General features: G+C 42.6%; 1 long non-coding RNA gene across 1 annotated transcript; it reads right to left on the reverse strand.

Annotated features, from left to right (window-relative positions):
* Window positions 1–2253: 2253 nt before the first annotated feature.
* LOC116986194 lies at window positions 2254–9049 on the reverse strand. The gene is made up of 4 exons (XR_004415435.1): window positions 8815–9049; window positions 7494–7608; window positions 4273–4342; window positions 2254–4133 (listed from the first exon to the last, which is right to left on the reverse strand). It is a non-coding gene; the product is annotated as an uncharacterized LOC116986194 (long non-coding RNA).
* Window positions 9050–21027: the final 11978 nt, after the last annotated feature.

A 21027-nucleotide genomic window follows, 5' to 3' on the forward strand; every position in this document is an offset into this window, starting at 1 on the left:
TAATTTCTACATGGTGAAACCAAACTGTGTAAAAATGGCCTTTAATAAAATCTGACAATGTGCACTTTAACCATATGTAATTTTTTCTATTACAAATCTTAAATTGTGGAGTGCAGAGGCAAATAAATAAATGATGGGTCTTTGTCCCAAACATTATGGAGGGCACTGTAAATGTATCACGGCTTGGTTTGGGAACAGCTTCATCCATGGCTGCAGGAAATTGCAGAGAATTGTTGATGCAGCTCAGACCATCACACAAAGCAACCTCCCATCTATTGACTCAATTTACTGCCTCGGTAAGGCCAGCAGCATAATCAAGGGCAAGTTGTACCCTGGCCACTCCCTTTTCTCCCCTCTCCCCTCTCCCTTGGGGCAAAAGGTAAAGAAGTGTGAAAACGCACACCTCCAGATTCAGGGATAGTTTCGTCCCAGCTGTTCTCAAGAAACTGAACCATCCTACCAACAACTAGAGAGTGATCTGAGCTACTATCTATCTCATCGGAGACCCTCGGACTATCTTGATTGGACTTTCACTGGACTTTATCTTGCATTAAACGCTATTCACGTTATTTCCTTTATCATGTAGCTGTACCCTGTGGATGGTTCGATTGTAATCATGTATTGTCTTTCCGCTGACTAGTTAGCACGCAACAAAAGCTTTTCACTGTACCTCGGTACACGGGAGAACTCAAAGAACAGTACAGCACAAGGTCTGTGCCAAACATGATGCCAAGTTAACCTGCTCTCATCTGCCTGTACAAGATCCATATCCCTTTATTCCATGCACTTCCACATGCCTATGTAAAAGCCTTTCAAATGGCAACATTGCATTTGCCTCCACCACCACTCCTGGCAATGTGTTCCATGCCCACATCACTCTGTGTAAAAAACTTGCCCAGCACATCTCCACTAAACATTTCTCCTCTCACCTTATAGCTATGCCCTCTAGTGTTGGACATTTCCACCCTGCAAAGGTTTGGCAAAGCCTCATCAAAATCGTCATTTTGTGGAAGTAAAAATAATTCACAAGTCAGCAGAAATTTTTATCCACATTTTTACCTTCAAAAATACTCACCTCCCTCGAGTTTACACAGTACAAACTGCAGTTAGTTGATGGTAAATCAGTTTGTGCAAACTTCAAATTTGCATTTTATAAATTTGTATTGTTATAAATTCAAGTTTATTTACATTTCATCATGCCTCCTTAATTTAGTATCTTGGGTTTGTGCAAACCTTTGCTATACTCTAAGAATGCAATTGCAATTTTTTGAACTCTATACTGTGAATAATGTATTCAGAATGACCTCAAAGGCTTTAAGCCTGTCATCATAGTCATACAGTACGGAAACAGGACCTTCAGACGTTTGCAGTAGCTGAGTAAATTGTGCAAAAGAAAGACCATTGCATGGCTTTGATTAGGAAAACATGTATTAAGCAATGACCGATCATCTTATTTTGGCAATATGTTGTGAAATAGTTGAACCACGTCCACTAGTTTATAATTAGCAAAAGTTCCACATGAAAATCACGGCATTGCCAACACAACTGGATTGGACTGGAGAGAACAGATCCACGAGAAAAAGATTCTCAATGCATTTCTGCTACTTTAATCTTGAAATCAATATAATTCTTGAAATAAATGTTATATCCATTTTGACTGCCGAACACTCACATTAAATGCAATAGGCAGTCTTAAACTGACATCCCATTAATTAGTTGTTCATAATTTAATTTTTAATTTAAATTATTTTATTTTTTTAATTCTTAATTTGACAGTTTACTGTGTTAAAGAATAATCATTTTACCAGATTAAGACATCATATTGCATTTAGATTGGATGAGAGGAATAGATCGGGTAAATGCACAGAGTCTCTTGCCCAGAGTGGATTAATTGAGGACCAGAGGACATAGGTTTAAAGTGAAGGGGAAAAAATGTAATAAGAATAACTTTCTATTAGAAATGGGAATAACTTTCTAGTAGAGTCTGAAGAAGGGTCTCGAACCGAAACGTCACCCATTCCTTCTCTCCAGAGATGCTGCCTGCCCAGCTGAGTTACTCCAGCATTTTGGGTCTACTTTCTATTAGAAGTGACTTTCTCACGAAAAAAGGTGGTGGGTGTATGGAACAAGCTGCCAGAGGAGGTAGTTGAGACAGGGACTATCCCAACATTTAAGCAACAGTTAGACAGGTTAGATAGGACAGGTTTGAAGGGATATGGACCAAACGTGGGCAGGTGGGACTAGAGTAGCTGGGAAAAGTTGGCTGGTGTGGGCAAGTTGGGCTGAAGTACCTGTTTCCACGCTGTATCACTCTATGACTCTAATGAGTGTTCCGCAGTCAAAATGGATAATAGATTTATTTCAAGAATTATAATGAATTCAATATGAATTGTAAAAAGATTATTCTTTAACGTAGTACGCGGCCAAATACGTAAAACACTGTGGAACAATGACTCATAAGTACAAATATGTGTTGCTCCATCATCTTGGCATATTTGGATATAGCATTTACAGTTGTGTTCTATTTGAATCACCTGTGACAAACCAGTTGAATAATTGTGTATGCAGGCAAAGAATTTCACGGAGCCTAGTCACATGTGACAATAAAGTATACCTATTCCTATTCCTAGTCTCCCAGAAAGTAAATATCCAATAACTGACATACCCACATTCGCATCTAATCCTAATCAGACGAAGAGCTAAAATAAGTAAAATTAGCCTAATCATCCCATTATTATTTAAATCTTCATTTAAAAATATTTAAATACCAGATTGTTTGTAGGTTAATTGGCTGATTTATTTATGCCTACTATATTCTGTTGTGCTGAAGCAAAGCAAGCATTTCATTGTCCTATCTGTGACGCATGACAATAAACTCACTTGATTCTTCAATCTTGATTTAAGTGTGTAAATTGTCCCTTGTTAATGTGGGGGGATTGCTGGTCTGTGCAGACTTGGTGGGCCGAATGGCCTGTTTCCACGCTGTTTCTCTAACCTAAACTAAACTATAATGAAAAACAAAGAAGTACATGTTATCTTTCGTTTAAAGATTAACCAATAAAGGTGCTCCATTCTAAAACCATCAAAATTGATCCATCCCTTTAAATACAAACTCCACCCTATAAGATCAGCCTAATATCATCTCACACCATCCAGGCCACGCTCTCATCTCGCTGCTACAGGAACCCACAAATTGTGACCTCCATGTTCAAAAGTAACTTCTTCCCAACATCCAACCTGCACACTCCTAACCACAACCCTACTTCAACAACGATCTACTATTGACTTTTTGGTTGCACTACGTACTTTAGTTTTGCACTATTACGGTCTGATTATCTAGTATTGCTGATCATTAATGTATTGTATCGTTGATTATTGTACATGGAAGATAGACACAAAATGCTGGAGTAACTCAGTGGGTCAGGCTGCATCTCTGGAGAAAAGGAATAGGTGATGTTTCGGGTCGAGGCCTTCTTCAGAGTGAGATGTCTTCCGACTTGATTATTGTATATTCATTTGTTATGTTACTACGATAACTGGCCTCTAATGCTGCAGCAACTAAGAATTTATCTGTTCTGTTTCCATGGTACAGCCGTGGAAACAGGCCCTTTAGCCCACCGAGTCCGTGCCGACCAGCGATCACCCATACACTAGTTTTTTTGGTATTTATTTTTTGTATTTATTGGTATTCCAAAGTCAAATTTCATTTGCGATTACTTTTATCTTCATCTAACAAATTCTCAGCCGTCAACGTACTTGTAAAATCTGAAAGTATTTTGCTTTTTGGAAACATAGCCAATAGTTGTAGTGCTGAGGCAGACAATAATGTGACTGGTAGAAACAAGGAACTGCAAATGCTAGTTTAACAAAAAAGAAAAGAGTTGGAGTAACTCAGCATGTCAGGCAGCATCTCTGGAGAAAATGGATAGGTGACATTTTGATTGGAACCCTTCTTCAGACCCTTCTTCATAATGTGAATTGGGTTAGTCCTGTAAAAGTAACAATGACAATCTTTCTATGCACAGGAATTCTTAGACATCATACGCTTAAATTCTCATTGGATATATCCAACAGTTAAGTTTCCACAAACAAAAACAGGAGGTGATGGAAATGTTCAGTAGGTCAGGCAGCATCTGTGGAAAGAGAAACAGTTAAAGTTTCATGTCTAAAACTTTTTTGACTTTCAATTAAATTTCCCAGTTGAAAGTATTACTTCACAAAATTTTGAGCAATTGTCACAATTGGCAACCCACAGACAGAGATTAGACGCACCACTTAGAAAGTCGTCTCTTAGAGTCCCATAAATGGGAGTCCCAACTTCAAGACTGATGGTGACCTGAAACTAAATGAATCAGCAGAAAATCAGACCCAAAATGGTATAGATTCATGATTTGATAACGTTTGAGTGAGTATATCTATTTAAGGGATTATTCGTACATGGAATGCTTAACTATTAATGGCTTTTGAATCAAAAGGTATAATATGATTCACGTGGGAATTAGCAAAACTTGAAAAGAGTGTTGAATATGTAAAAGCACAAGGAAGATAATTAGAGTCACAAACATTATCTTACACAATCAGCTAATGTTTTTGATCCATTCTATTTTCTCCCAGATGAGCCCATTCAAGAGTTCATCAGCTCTTTCTGAAGCATAATTAAACCACTGTAAAATATATAGAACTTCAACTTATTTTTGCTATTATGCATTCCAGTACTTTAGCAAAATTGAATGGTTTTATGTATTCATGTAATGGTAAATCTATTCAGATAGCGGGATTCAAATGTAATGCTAACATGAAAGGTTAAATATAAAATATGCATTTAAAAAAAAAAAAATTATTTTAATATAAAATCAATCATGCACCCCAAAGAACAGGTAATTATGTTTCGAGCTTTTTGCTGACATCCCAAGCTTGCTTGGTTCTGGGTGCATTAAAGTTTGGGTTCATTTGTAAGTCCACAGTACTGCAGTGTGACAACTAAGCTGTTACTTCAGTGCTGTATTGCAGGAGTGGTTGATATTTTCAACAAACATTCATCAGATGTCATGTTAAGTTCAGATCCTAAAGGGCCTGTCCCACGAGCATGCAACTCCATGCGGCAAGCGCGACCTAAGGGGGCGGTCCCACCAGCATGCGCCTGCATGCGGCAAGCGCGACCTAATGTGGTCGCTTGAGCCGTCCGGCCTTGCGGGGCCGGTCCCACTTCGATCGCCGGAGCCGTATGGAGTTGTGCGGAGCTGGTCCCGACATCGCGTGTGGTTCCAAAAAACTGACCGTGTTCAAAAATTCCGCGCGTCAACGGCCTGCCGGCCCGCAGCCGCCTCGACGCCGTGTCACTCATTCGACCTCCGCGCGGCTCCCGCTTCTGGTTTGGTCGCGTTTGCCACATGCAGGCGCATGCTGGTGGGACCGGCCCCTAAGGTCGCGCTTGCCGCATGGAGTCGCATGCTCGTGGGACAGGCCCTTAACTCCTTATGCAGGTGACTGGATAGGTTTGCAGTGTCCAACTTCAAGACTGATGGGTCCTGTCTTTCTTTCCTCAGCCAGCATCCAGAATGGATTAACAGGTCACCAATATGCAAGATTGATCTGCTTTCATCTCCATAAAGACAGGCAATGTACGTTAAAAAATAATTCATTCAATGTGAAATATTGGATGCGTCTTTAGTTTAGTTTAGTTTAGAGGTACAGCACGGAAACAGGCCCTTCGGCCCACCGAGTCCACGCCGACCAGCGATCCCCGCACATTAACACTATCCTACACGAACCAGGGACAATTTACAATTTTATGGAGCCAATTAACCTACAAAGCTGTACGTCTTTGGAATGTGGGAGGTAACCGGAGCATCCGGAGAAAACCCACGTAGGCTGTGGGGAGGTGGAGAATGAGGCCATTCAGCCCATTGAGTCTACTCCACCATTTAGTCACGGCTGATCTATTTTTCCCTCTCTACCACCTCTTCCCCTTTGGCGCACTTACTGATCAAGAACTTATCAATCTCCGCCTTAAAAATACCCAATGTCTTGGCTTCCACAGCCATCTGGCAATGAATTCCACAGATTCACCAGAGTATCTCTCTTAAAGGTTAATTGTACAGGAATCTATGTTGCAGTTATATTGATGCCATTAACTTTAGTGGGTAAAGTACAAATGGCAATGACCCAGTGATATCGCAGGTTGGGAACATTACCTCCCAGATTTGAGTTTTCGATCTATATTCTTTCATTTATATCAATACGAATCAGATACCTAATGCTTTACATTTAAAACAGTTGTAATCTCATTTTTATACTACATTGGAGTTGTACTCCAGATATAGTCGGCTTCAGCAATGCAAATCTACATCTATTGGGTTTTGGTGCAATGTGGAATTCTAAGGGAATTTGTCTCCAAGATATACCATTGGTTTAGTTTCAAAATGTCAATACATGCGACAGTGTAACTGTAGTCAAAATGGCAAAACACCATAGAAGGTTACTTTCTCAACGGAGAATAATGTTTGAATGGGAACAACACAGGAATATGACTAAACGGGTGTAAGTCTGAATCTTCAATCTGAGCTCCGATCATCAATTCAGACTATTCGAGGTTACAGATTTACCCATTATATTTTTGCCCCATACCAGATCAATATTCTCAAAGAGAAATTGTCCTTTTTGAGATACAACTGTCTTTCAAATGTGGACAATGATTTTGAGTCATTCAGCATGGAAACAGGCTCTTCGGCCTAATTTGCCCAAGCCAACCAAGATGCCCCCATCTATATTAATCCCACATGCCCGTGTTTGGCCCATATTTGTCTAAGCCTTTCCTATCCACATATTCCAGTCCAAATATCTTTAAATGTTGTTATTGTACCTGCTTCAACTATCTCCTCTGGCAACTAATTCCATATACCCACCACCTTCTGTGTGAAAAGGTTGCCCCTCGGGTTCTTGCCTCTCTCATGTGTCCTCTGATTCATGATTCCCCTATTCTGAGTAAAAGACTCTGTGCATCCACCCTCTCTATTCCCCTCAAATATCTCTATAAAATCCTCCTCCTGCACCCCAAGGAATAAAGTCTAATGCCCCTGTCCCACTTAGGAAACCTGAACGGAAACCTCTGGAGACTTTGCGCCCCACCCAAGGTTTCCGTGCGGTTCCCGGAGGTTGCAGGTGGTTGCCGGAGGTTGCAGGTGGTTGCCGGAGGTTGCAGGTGGTTGCCGGAGGTTGCAGGTGGTTGCCGGAGGTTGTGGAAGCAGGCAGGCAGCCTGACAAAAACCTCCGGGAACTGCACGGAAACCTTAGGTGGGGCGCAAAGTCTCCAGAGATTTCCGTTCAGGTTTCCTAAGTGGGACAGGGGCATAAGTCTCTCCCTATGCCAGGCCCTCAAGTCCTGGCAATATCTTTGTAAGCAAAAATTGTCATTAATGCTTTGATAATTGCATTGACATTAATCTCTGGAGACATACACAATGTAAACATTCTGAGAAAATACAAATCACTACTTTTTGACATGTCATTCTCTTGTTTTCTTATTCTCAGCTATCTCATAGATGTTCTATTATTTGGGCCTTGACCCCTCACTTGGATTTCCCAATCGAGCTATTTCACCATTAGTATCTGAAAAAAAACGCTGTTGTTAATATTTATTTATCCTGAGAATGATTGCAACCAACAAAGTTCGAGGAAATTGGTTTACAAGCTTTATTATTGCTGTTGTAAAGGTTAATGAGTGAAGGGATGATTTTGGTACAATCTTTTTCAGTGGAGTGGCATAAAATATTTCACTTCTTTGGTTGTCTTACTGATTTGATTTACATAATTACTGCAAGAAAAATACTTTCGAGGCATTCCAAAGTGGATAAAACTCTTAACAATGCAACTTCTCGCGAACTTGAGTTAAATATAAGTCATGCACCGAAAAGCTAAATATTTTCAGTTGTTTTCAGTCCCAATGCACGTTCCTGTTTGTTTTTGCGCACCATTACATAGAAACATAGAAACATAGAAATTAGGTGCAGGAGTAGGCCATTCGGCCCTTCGAGCCTGCACCGCCATTCAATATGATCATGGCTGATCATCCAACTCAGTATCCCGTACCTGCCTTCTCTCCATACCCTCTGATCCCCTTAGCCACAAGGGCCACATCTAACTCCCTCTTAAATATAGCCAATGAACTGGCCTCGACTACCCTCTGTGGCAGGGAGTTCCAGAGATTCACCACTCTCTGTGTGAAAAAACACAGTTACCATTCACGCAGCCAAATAAATGACTAAAATCATTCTCACAGTAACCGGTTAAGATTATTTCATTGCAGATACAAAATGATTGCATAACAGCACTTGGGGTTCTTGGGACTGATGCATGTTGTGTACTTGGGAAGCTGACTGAATCATTTTTATTTTTAACTTATTGGCATTGAAACGCATATAAGAATATTGTTGCTACATGACCCATTGTTTCCGAATCGTGAATCTATTTCTGTCCACATCTACATTGTACTGTCCACATACACTCCAGGAGCAGTTCAAGATGTAGCAGAGTCTGAAGAAGGGTCTCGACCCGAAACGTCACCCATTCCTTCTCTCCAGAGATGCTGCCTGTCCTGCCCAGTTACTCCAGCTTTTTGTGTCTATCTTCAGTTCAAGATGTACACTACTTCTGGTGATCAGTTAACCACGTGAAGTGTTTGTCCCATAAAGTATAACATTCATATCACATTCATACGCAGCTGGCTGTCCGCATGTTCCACAAAGCCAATAAATCACCCAGGAGAAGGGGAATTTTTACTGATAGATATTGTACACTTTTTTTCTTAAAACCTACCTTTAGAGTGATGAGCCTTGCCTTGCACAGTTTCTCAGTTCTATATATTTTTTCCCTGCAATGCTTTCGATGAAACGTGCCAGATCCCAGCTTCCAAGAGGCGGATTACCAGGCAGTATGTTTCTCTGCTCCTCAATAGGTCACACCAATGGTACAGAGTGAGAATAAGCACAACAGTGAGTCTGAGAAAGTATAAATAGGCTGTTGTTTCATTTGGAGTTTGGTCAGTGGTCGGAGATCCATATACTAAAGTAGACAGGACTTTGTCCACAAACTGGAGTTTGTAATTTCAAAGGGAAAACAGTTACATCAGTCAGTGACAGAGATTGTTGACCTTACTGCTCGCTACTGTTGTTCCCTGACTATTAAACTACTCCCTACATTTCTCTTAAAGATAGCAGAGTCAGGGGATATGGCTCGAAGGCAGGAACGGGGTACTGATGTTGGATGATCAGCTATGATCATATTGAATGGTGGTGCTTACTCTAAGGGCCGAATAGCATACTCCTACACCTATAGTCTATTCTCTATTTTCTATTTAAAAAATAATCGTTCATAGTAAGAATGATTTTGGATGGAAAGTCATACACAAAATGTAGTTCCACACAATTTTGCGGAATGCCACAAGCTAAGATGTTAGAATTAGGAGCATGAGCAGGTCATTCAACCTAGCAGATCTTCGGTAGGCTCATGTCATGACTAATCTGATCGCAATCTCAACTCTGCACAAACAATAACTTTCCACCCTCGTTCTTATCAAGAATCTATTCACTTCTTCCCAAAAGATATTAAAAGACCTATGGAAGGGAGATCCAAATACTCTATATACTTTCATTTAAGGGCGGCACGATGGCACAGCGGTAAGTTTGCTGCCTCACAGCGCCAGAGACCCGGTTTCGATCCTGACTATGAATGCTGTCCGTACGGAGTTTGAATGTTGTCTCTGTCACTGCATGGGCTTTCTCCGGGAGCTCCGGTTTCCTCCCACACTCCATAGAGTTTTCTAGGGTGTAAAAGAAGGAACTGCAGATGCTGGTTTAAACCGAAGATAGACGGAAAAAGCTGGAGTAGCTCAGCGGGACCAGCAGCATCTCTGGAGAGAAGGAATGGGAGACGTTTTGGGTCGAGACCCTTCCTTATCTAGGTTAATTGGCTTTGATAAAATTGTAAATCGTCCCTAGTGTGTAAGATAGTGCTAGTGTATGGAATTATCGCTGGTCGGCCGGGACTTAGTGGGCTGAAGGGCCTGTTCCCACACTGTATCTCAAAAGCCAAAGTCTAAAGTCTATCGGGGTGTTCAAAGAAACAATCCTGAAAACTTTCAATGAGCTCAGCATCTATGCTACTGTTTTTTCCATTCTTTATGTAGATTAACAACCCTCATGTTTGTTTTTTCCTTTATGCTCTGCCTTATCATATGGCCACTGTTAGAAGATTGGTACATCATTCTCACATGGCTGTACTATTTCTCATTACTACCTAAACTGTTTCTAAATCCCAGTTTCGTGAACATAAGTCACCCTTCTAGGAGTTCTGTAAAGTACCGCACCCTGGAACCGTTATCATATTCAACATGCTGACATATTTAGATATTGTAAATATATTTGCTGATAAAACCAACCACAGACAATGTGTGGCAAAAACGAGTTGCAATTGTATCTATCTCTTACTATCTGCACACAATACTCTGAATGCCAGACTACAATGATTATTTTTTAAGTGTTGTCACTGAAGCTATGTCGGCCAACACGGCTGGAAATTTGCAGATATCAAGACACAAAAGCAGTACATGGGCAGTGAATCATTAGAAAATATGTTTGTTGTTGAAGAAGGAATGTTGCAGCATCTTCCAGGGTCATTTTAGTATCGACTTGCGTTTAGGTCATAGAAACATAGAAACATAGAAAATAGGTGCAGGGGTAGGCCATTCGGCCCTTCAAACCAGCAACGCCATTCAATATGATCATGGCTGTTCATCCAAAATCAGTACCCCGTTCCTGCTTTTTCCCTTGATTCTGTTAGCCCCAAGAGCTAAATCTAACCCCCCCCTTGAAATACAAACTTGACAACAAATTTGCAAACAGCAAAACCATGCTCTTTCTGCTGACTGGATAGCACGCAACAAAAACTATTCACTGTACCTCAGTACACGTGACAATAAACTAAACTGAACTTTTCCAAGTAATTCATGAGAAGCTAACTAGCTGGTAGTCTGAAGAAGGGTTTCGGCCCGAAACTTTGTCTATTTCCTTCGCTCCATAGATACTTCCGCACCCGCTGGGTTTCTCCAGCACTTTTGTCTACCTTCGAATTTCCAGCATCTGCAGTTCCTTCTTGAACAGGTAGTTGCAGACACTGGTTTGCAACAAAGACACAAAGTGCTGAGCAACTCATCATGTCAGGCAGCATAGAAGATAGACACAAAATGCTGGAGTAACTCAGCGGGACAGGCAGCATTTCTGGATAGAAGTTTCGGGCCTAGACCCTTCTTCAGACTCAGTGGAAATGTCACCCATTCCTTCTATCCAGAGAAGCTGACTGTCCCACTGAGTTACTCCAGCATTTGGTGTCTATATTTGGTGTAAACCAGCATCTGCTGTTCCCTCCTACACATGTCAAGCAGCATCTCTAGAGGACATGGTAGACAAAAATGCTGGAGAAACTCAGTGGGTGAGGCAGCATCTATGGAGCGAAGGAATAGGTGATGTTTCAAGTCGAGGCCCTTATTCGGAGACTCTGGAGGACAAGAATAGGTGATGTTTCAATTCAGAGGGAGAGAAAGCTGGAAGAAAGGTGAGAATAGGACAAAGCCTAGCAATTAATAAGTGGGGACAGGTGAGGGGGTGTTTAATTCACAGATGGTTGGACAAAGGCTCAATGTAACATTATCAAATGGCAACTTGACCTTGTGTTGGTGTCAAAATGTTAAGGCTCTTCCAGCATAAACCTGTTGAAACTTTTCCAGGACTACAGGTAATAGTCACTGCCAAATGGTAACATGATGGTGCAGCTGGTAGACCTGCTGCTTCACAACGACAGATACCCAGGTTCAATCGTGACCTTGGCTGCTGTGTGTGTGAAGTTTGCACTTCTCCCTGTGGCCGTGTGGATTTCCCCTGGGTGTTATGCTTCCTTCCATATCTCAAAGATGTGGGTTTTCAGGTTAATTGGCCTCTGTAAATTGCCCCTTGTTTGTAGGCAGTGGATGCAAAAGTGTGATAGCATAGAACTGGTGTGAATGGGCGATCGATGGTCGGCATGGACTCGCTGGGCCAAAGGGCCTGTTTCCATGCTGCATCTATAAATTAAACAAAACAATTGTTGGATCCAGTGAAGTCTGGTGATACATTCCAGGTTTAAAATATCTATGACTTCTCCATTGCTGTATATAGGGAACTCTCAATGGCTCTCCTTGATGTATCACCCTCAGGGTCACTGGTATCGAGTCTTCAGTGTTAGTCAAGATGTAGGATATAAGATGAACTCACAGAAAAATGTAACATGAAGGTGTATATTGTCAAGTCAATTTTATTGTTATATGCACAAGTATGGTGATGTACAGATACAATGAGAACATTTTGTTTGTAACTACATCACAGACACATAGAGTCGCTCTGAGACTTGACATTGACATACTCATCGACCACGCAAAAATATAAATTATACATAAGTTACACCATTCGTTTTTTTTAAAGACGGCAAAAATCAAGACAAAAATGTGAATAAGAAAAGAACAAGCCTTTGTGGGGCATAGGGTTGCCAACTTTCTCACTCCCAAATAAGGGACAAAAGGTCAAAATAAGGGAAAAATTCCCGACGGCAATTCGTTGACCGACTTGGCCGTGGCTGGATGAATGATGAGTTGGCCCGGGTGCTGGACTGCACCCAAAGCCCAGCTGGCTCGCGATGTCGCTCGCAAAATCAGGCACCCCATACAACTCATGAACTGATGATTGGCCATGAGAAGGAGGGGTGGTGCTGTCGGCGGTAAGCGAAGGTCCGAAGGTCGGACTGCTTGCGACCAACGGGACCACGGGCGAGGCGCTGCTGCTGCTGCACTCCATGGGCTGCACTACATTGGGACGGGTGAGGCGGAGCCGGAGGCGGCACTCAGACCCGACAGTCCCCTCGACCTGGGTAGTAGCAGTCAAATACGAGATAAGGGCGGTCACGTATGGGCCAAACCAATTAAGCCCAATATACGGGATGTCCCGGTTAACACGGGACAGTTGGCAACCCTAGTGGTGCAATAGGTGGACCAGAGGAGTTCCATTGTTGAGGTGAAATTAAGGGCCTGTCCCACTTACACGACTTTTTCGGCGACTGCCGGCATCCGTCATAGGTCGTTACAGGTCGCCGAAAATGTTCAACATGTTGAAAATCCAGCGGCGACCAGAACAAGGTACGACTACTCACGACCATACAGGCTTCACATGTCGCCAGGGTGTCACCTGTATGGTCATGTGTAGTCCCCTAGTCACCCAAAGAGTCGTAGTGTCTTTCTGGTCGCCGCTGAATTTTCAACATGTTGAACATTTTCGGTGACCTATGGCGGGTGCCGGCAGTTGCAGAAAAAGTCGCGTAAGTGGGACAGGCTCTTTAGGATTGTGCTGGTTGATTCAGGGACCTGATAGTTGTAGGAAAGTAGCTGTTCCTGAACCTGGTGATTCAGGTGGGACTTCAGGCTTCTGTACCTCCTGCCTGGTAGAGTGAGGAGACCTGATATTCGATATCGTGGCAGCACCTCATGTACGTTCATAAGTCATAGAAGCAGAATTAGGCAGCTGCCAAAACAAACTATGAGGTGCTATTCACACCCAGCGGTATGAACATTGACTTCTCTAACTTCAAGTAGCCCTTGCTTTCTCTCTCTCCCCAACACCTCCCCCTTCCCAGTTATCCCACCAGTCTTACTGTCTCCGACTACATTTTATCTCTGTACCGCCCACTCCCCTGACATCAGTCTGAAGAAGGATCTCAAACCCGAAACGTCACTCATTCCTTCTCTCCAGAGATGCTGCCTGGCCCGCTGAGTTACTCCAGCATTTTGTGCCTATCTTCGATTTAAACCAGCATCTGCAGTTCTTTCCTACTCTTTCAGAAGGTACTTGTCCTAGCTTTGAAAATGTACTTTGGAAAACACTCCAGCAACAGCACAGTGTGCCGAAAGATTCTGCTGATTACCTTTCGAGTTGCTTTAGACAAGTCACTGTTCAATGAATAGTAAGATTCCTTCAGAATCATTCACCAGATAAAAGAGTCTTACCTCCAAGAGGAAAACAGAGTTATCTAGAGTCAGAGTAAACCACACTGCTGGTCATTTCACAATAACAAAAGGATCACAAATATTGTGCAGACCAGTGGAATGAATAACACTGTGTTGTTTGCATAAATGCCCGCAGATAGAATGATTTTGTGTTTGGGAGCTTGTGCCTGACAGTGTATCGCATGGATTGTTGCTGGAACCCTTATATACATGAACAATTTGGACATGGATGCAAGAAGTGGGATTAGTAAGTCTGCAGATCACAGGGCATTGTTGATAGTGAAGAGGATACTATTAGGCTGCAAGATAACATTGATCAGTTAGTTATTCGAGTAGAGAAATGATAGAAAGAATTTAATCCTGAAAACAATTTTTTTTGTGGAAATTGTAGAAAGCCAATCGGCCTCTGGGTGCCTCTGGCCCAACTTGTCCACACCGACCAACATGTCCCATCTACACTAGTCCCACATGCCTACGTTCGGCCCAGATTCTTCTAAACCTTTCCTACGCAAGTCCCTATCCAAATGTTTTATTTAATTTTGCGATAGTACCTGCCTCAACTACCTCCTCTGGCAGCTCGTTCCACACGCCTACCATCCTTTGTGTAAAAAAAGTTTTAAGGTGAGAGGGTATTGGTTTACAGTGAGAGGGGCAAAATTTACAGGAGGTGGTGGGTGCATGGAACGTGCTGCCAGGGGTGGTGGTGGAAGCAGATGCAATAGTGACCTTTAAAAGGCTTTAAGGAGCTGTCCCATTTGGGCGACCTAATCCGCGAGTTCTGGCGAGTTTGCCCTCAACTCATATTCGCAGCATGGTCGCCACGAGGTTGTAGGAGGTCTTCGTAACTCTCCTTCATGCTCGAGAGTGGTCTCCGCGTACTCGAGGCATCAGCTAGGTGGAGGCATTTTTTTCAATACGTTAAAAAATGCCCGCGAGTAAAAAAAGGTCGCCATGGAAAAAATCGATACTTTTTTTACTCGTAGGTTTAGTCATAGTAGGTCGTAGTAAGTCGTAGTAGGTTGGCATGTTAGTCGTAGGTAATCGAGGGTAGTCGAAGGGAGTCGTAGATAGTCTTCATCATAGTCGAAGGGAGGTCGAAGGGAGGTCGAAGGAGGTCGTCTTCACTCTCCACTATTCGGTGTCCAAGTTAGTCATAGCTCGTCGTAGCTAGTCGTAGGAGGTCTTCTACATAGTCGAAGATGGACAACATGTCATTTATTAAAACTCTTCTAAACTCACCAATTAGGTCGCCCAAGTGGGACAGCACCTTTACGATATGCGCATGGATATGCAAGGAATGGAGGGATACAGGTGGGGGAGATGAGTTTAATCTGGCATCATGTTCAGCATTGTACTGTACTGTACTATGTTCTATCTACCATAGAATAAATTGTCAGCAAAACTGAAATATATGGAATAAGATGGAATAAGGTGGAAGCATGAAATGTTGTCATTGCCAAAATTGTTGCTGGGTTCGTTGCTTTACCTGATATATTTCAATAACTGGAGCTTGAGTATACAGGGCACCATTTCAAAATATGGTGTGGGCATAAAACACAGAAGCGTGATAACCAGAGATGGTGATAGTTGTAGACGTCAAGAGGATATAGATGAGAGATTGGCCAAGTAAATGGCAGATTAAATTTAATGTGGAAAGGGGCAACACAGTGTAGGAAGGAACTGCGGGATCCTGATTTAAACCGAAGATAGACACAAAAATCTGGAGTAACTCAGCGGGACAGGCAGCATCGCTGGAGAGAAGGAATGGGTGACGATTCGTGTCTGAAGAAGGGTCTCGAGCCGAAACGTCACCCATTCCTTCTCTCCAGAGATGCTGCCTGTCCCGAGGGGCAACACAGTGTCAGGCTATGGCAGAATACAGAATTAACATGGTCTTTATAGTTCTCTTGAATGATTCAATGATACTTTACTATCACTTGTACCTAGGTGCAGTGAAATGCTTTGCTTCACATACCACCTGGTAAAATCATACAACAAGACCTCACCTAGGCAGTACACAGGCACGTTTCTGGCACTTCCAGTTACAAAAGTTCCCCGAACAGCCCTATCTTCCCTCCCGGCCTCCTGCCTAGCACCATGTGTGGCAGCAGCACCATCCTGCTGGCTCCCCCCTTTATTCTCGGCGTCCCCCCCCCCGCAGTGCTCCCTCACCCCTCTCACTGTGTCCCCCCTTTGTTCTCGGCTGCCAGCCAGGTCCTAACATCGATTTCTAAAACCAGACTAAACTAAGACTAAATGGGGACACAGCCTTATATTTTGTAACACCAGTTCAGGACTTTCTAAACGTGAACATGTATATTCTCCTAGATTATTTAACTAGACGATGTAGTTTGGGATTAACACCAAAGTATTTCCTTCGCACTTGGTAATATTGAAAACTATCTTTACTGCTTAGTTTAGTGTGGTTTAGATATACACCACGGCCACGGCCCCACAGCCCACCGACTCCACACCAACCAGCTATCCCCGCACATTAACGCTATCCCACACACACAAGGGACAATTTACATTTTATACCAAGCCAATTAATCTACAAACCTGTATGTCTTTGGAGCGTGGAAGGAAACCGAAGATCTCGGCGCGAACCCACGCAGTCACAGGGAGAACGTACAAACTCCGCACAGACAGCACCCGTAGTCGGGATCGAACCCGGGTCTCTGGCGCTGTAAGCGCTCCAAGGCAGCAATTCAATCGCTGCGCCACCGTGCTGCCAGAGATTTTTCCCAGAACATTATTTTGTGTGGTTGTTTGTATTACAGTTTATAATAAGTAGTTTTCATTGTGTTTTAGTATAAAAGGGTATTAAAAAGCATTTACCAACATGAATGTCTAAGTAGGCAAAGGATATATTAGCTTGTACAAAGTTGATCATTGCCAAAGAGGATGCTATCATGTTAAAACTGTCACTTATTAAGTCATAAAATAAAATGCATGCTATTTCAAATAGAAGTGCTTATCTTGCGTGCTGGGAACACTGTACAAACGCAGCCCAAAATGTCCACAAACTCTTTTGAATCAAGGTATGTTGATATGATGTTGTTTATTTGCTGAATATCTGAGATGAGCACAAAGGTAAATCAGTAACACAATTTTAAACGTATAATAGAAGGCTCCAGTTGGAATGGACGTTCGAGAGAAGTTTCGTTTAGTTTAGAGATACAGCGCGGAAACAGGCCCTTCTGCCCACCGACTCCGTGCCGACCATCGATCCCCACACACTCACACTATCCTACACACAACAGGAACAATTTACATTTATACCAAGCCAATTAACCTACAAACCTGTAAGTCATTGGAGTGTGGGGGGAAACCAGGGCACCCGGAGAAAACCCACGCAGGTCATGGGGAGAACGTATAAACTCCGTACAGACAGCACTCCTAATCAGGATCGAACCTGGGTCTCTGGAGCTGCAAGGCAGAAACTCTACCACTGCACCACACTGACAAAACTGAAAAAGTGAAAACATTAAGAAGTAGAAATAACTTTATTTCCATAAAAATCCTTGCTTTTACCTACCGATTAACAGAAATTTGACCTCCAGACAGTCTCAAGCACAGCTTATCACGTTGAGCACATCAAAAGGGAAAAAATCTATAGATCACAAACATACATATGATGAACAGATTCTGCTGTTTCCTTAGACAAACATGGAGGGTTGGACAAGTCTTGAAAAGTCCGGTGGCTGAAAAGTCACAAAGGGATTATTTTTTTTAGTTAAAACTGATTTTGAGTAAGTTGCAGAAAATCTTGGGCTGAAAATTTGGAAAGTGTGCAGAGAAGATTTAGGAGGTTGTTGCCAGGACACGAGAGCCTGAGCTACAGGGAGAGGTTGAGCAGGCTGGGACTATTTCTGGGAGAGCAGGAGGATGAGGGGGTGATCTTATAGAGGTATGTAAAATCATGAGAGGAATAGATCAGGTAGATGTACAGAGTCTCTTGCCCAGAGTAGGGGAATCGAGGACCAGAGGACATAGGTTTAAGGTGAGGGGGGAACAATTTAATAGGAACCTGAGCGATAACATTTTTGCACAAAGGGTGGTGGGTGCACGGAACGAGCTGCCGGAGGTTGAGGCAGGGACTATCACAACAGTTAAGAAACATTTAGACAGGTACATGGATAGGAGAGGTTTAGAGGGATATGGACCAAACACAGGCAGGTGGGACTAGTGTAGATGGAACATGTTGGTCAACATGGCCGAGTTGGGCTGAATGGCTTGTTTCCATCCGTATGATTCTATGATTCTAAGTTAATGGTGTATTTTACCTCAAGGTTGAAAAGACGTAGTATTTTTCCAAACTTTTCTAGTTTTTACTTTTTGAGAAATAATTTAAAAATAGTTGCTCTTTGTGCACAATTTTTCTTGAAATCCCCACAGATATAATATTCTCCCTCATGTTTGGCTTCACTCTTATCTCATTTACAATTTGATTCATGCCTACAACCCCAACTCATTCTGTGGTCTTCCAAATGTGACCTCCCTCTGCAAATGAACAGGGTTCAGCCGCCTTAGTTCAGTTTACTTTGGTTTTAGTTTCAAGATACAGTGTGGAAACAGGCCCTGTTGGGGCCTTTCTTCAGACGCATTGAAGTTCTTGCCCTAAATCCTTCTGGCTCCACTTTCCTGAAACATTTAAAAATCTTTATTACAAACAGTTCTGCAACCAAGCCTTTGCTCATCTCTCAAACTTTATAGAGTCTTGGAGTTGTACAGCAGAGAAACAGACCCTTCAGCCTATCACAGTCATGCCAGTCTTTTTCCCCCATCTACACTAATCCCATTTGCCTGCTTGAGGTCTATATTAATCTGTGCCCTGTCTATTCAAGTGCCTATCTAAAGGGTCTGTCCCACTGTGCGAGGTAATTCAAGAGTTTTCCCGAGTTTTCCCCCGATTCGAACTCGGAGAATGTCCGTAGCGGGTCCGTAGGAGTTCGTGGATGTCTTGTAGCGGCTCGTACGACTGAAAAGTAACAATTTTTTTCATCACGAGTATTTTTTTTACTCGTGGACATTTTTCACAGTGTTAAAAAAAATGTCACGAGTTTACCGGATTTCTCGAGTACCTACCGTTGCTCGTACGAGCCGCTACGAGACATCCACAAACTCCTACGGACCCGCTACAGACATTCTCCGAGTTCGAATCAGGGGAAAACTCGGGAGAACTCTTGAATTACCTCATACAGTGGGACAGGCCCTTAAATCTCTGATAAACAGATAAAGTGATTGTATCTGATTTCACAACCTCCTCTGACAGTGAGTTCCAGATCTCGACCATTGTGTAAAAAAACTTTTAATAATGTCTTCCTCTCACCTTCAATCTATGCTCTTGTTTTTGATACCTACCCTGGATAAAAGATTCAGACTATCGACACTATCTATGCCTCTTACACTTTTATTATATGAGTCTTAGTCATACAACATGGAAAGAGGTCCTTCGGCCCAACTAGCCCACACCGACTAACGTCCCATCTACACTAGACCCACCTGCCTGCATTTGGCTCATATCCCTCTATACCTAACACCGATCAAGTCTTATATGCCTTGCTGATTCATAGGCTGAGCAAACATCCCATTGGTCTTGTTCTAGTTATGGGAAACCCATGCATCTTGTACAGATTCCACCTGCTCCAAAATAATGTCAGAAAACTATGGTCCTCTGCTGATTTAGTCATACAGTCATATAGTGTGGAAATAGGCCTTCAGCACAACTTTCCCACACTAACCAACATTAACCCATCTACACGGTCCTATCTGCCTGCGTTCGGCCCATATTCCCTCTAAATCTATCCTATCTATTTGCCTGTCCAAATGTTTCTTAAACGACGTGATAGTACCTGCCTCAACTACCTCCTCCGGCAGCTCGTTCCATGCACCCACCACACTTTGTGCAAAAAATGTATCCCTCAGGTTCCTATTTAAATTTTCCCCCCTCACTTTAAACCTATGTCCTCTGGTTATCGATTCCCCTATGTTTCATACACCTACCACCAGTTACCCTATGAAATCTTTCCCCCCTCACCTTGAACCTATATCCTATGGTTTTCGATTCTCCTACCCTGGGTAATAGATTGTGCATTTACCTTATCAATGCCTCTCATGGCTTTATACACCTCTATAAGATCACCCCCTATCCTCCTACGCACCAAGGAATAAAGTACTAACCTGCTCAACCTCTTCCTACAGCTCAGGCCCTCGAGTCATGGCAACATCCTTGTAAATCTTTTCTGCATCCTTTCCAGCTTAACATCATCTTTCCTCTAGCAGGGTGACCAAAACTGAACACAATACTCTAAATGTGGCCTCACCCATTTCTTGTACAACAGTAACATGACCTCTCAACTTCCACGCTCATTGCACTCTGTTTGTTGAATGTGCCGGGATAAACGTATTGGTATTACTCCGCATGCGAAGTGTATGAGTCATATCAGCAGATTCCCAGCTGTGTCTGCAGGACCAAGAGAGGGAGTAAGTCATTCTCAAGTTACAGCTTTTGTAATTTAGCTTAGTTTAGTTTAGAGATACAGTGCAGGAACAGGCCCTTCGGCCCACCGAGTGTGCACCGAGTTCCTTCAGCAGTTAGTTTTTTTGCTCAAGATTCCAGTATTTGTAGTTTCATGTGTCTCCAAAATATCCACACGTTGGTCTGCTCTATATAATCAGGAGTTACTGAGTCTCTCTGACACTGATATGGGTGAGGATAGAACCTGGGTTTCTGGCGCTGTGAGGCAGCAACTCTACCAGCTGCACCAGTGTGCTGCCCTATTCACCATATAACCATATAACCATATAACAATTACAGCACGGAAACAGGCCATCTCGGCCCTTCTAGTCCGTGCCGAACACGTATTCTCACCTAGTCCCATCTACCTGCACTCAGAACATAACCCTCCATTCCTTTACCTATCCAATTTATTTTTAAATGATAA

This window comes from Amblyraja radiata, chromosome 23, assembly GCF_010909765.2.
Source record: "Amblyraja radiata isolate CabotCenter1 chromosome 23, sAmbRad1.1.pri, whole genome shotgun sequence".
In the NCBI taxonomy this organism is placed as follows: Eukaryota; Metazoa; Chordata; class Chondrichthyes; order Rajiformes; family Rajidae; genus Amblyraja; species Amblyraja radiata.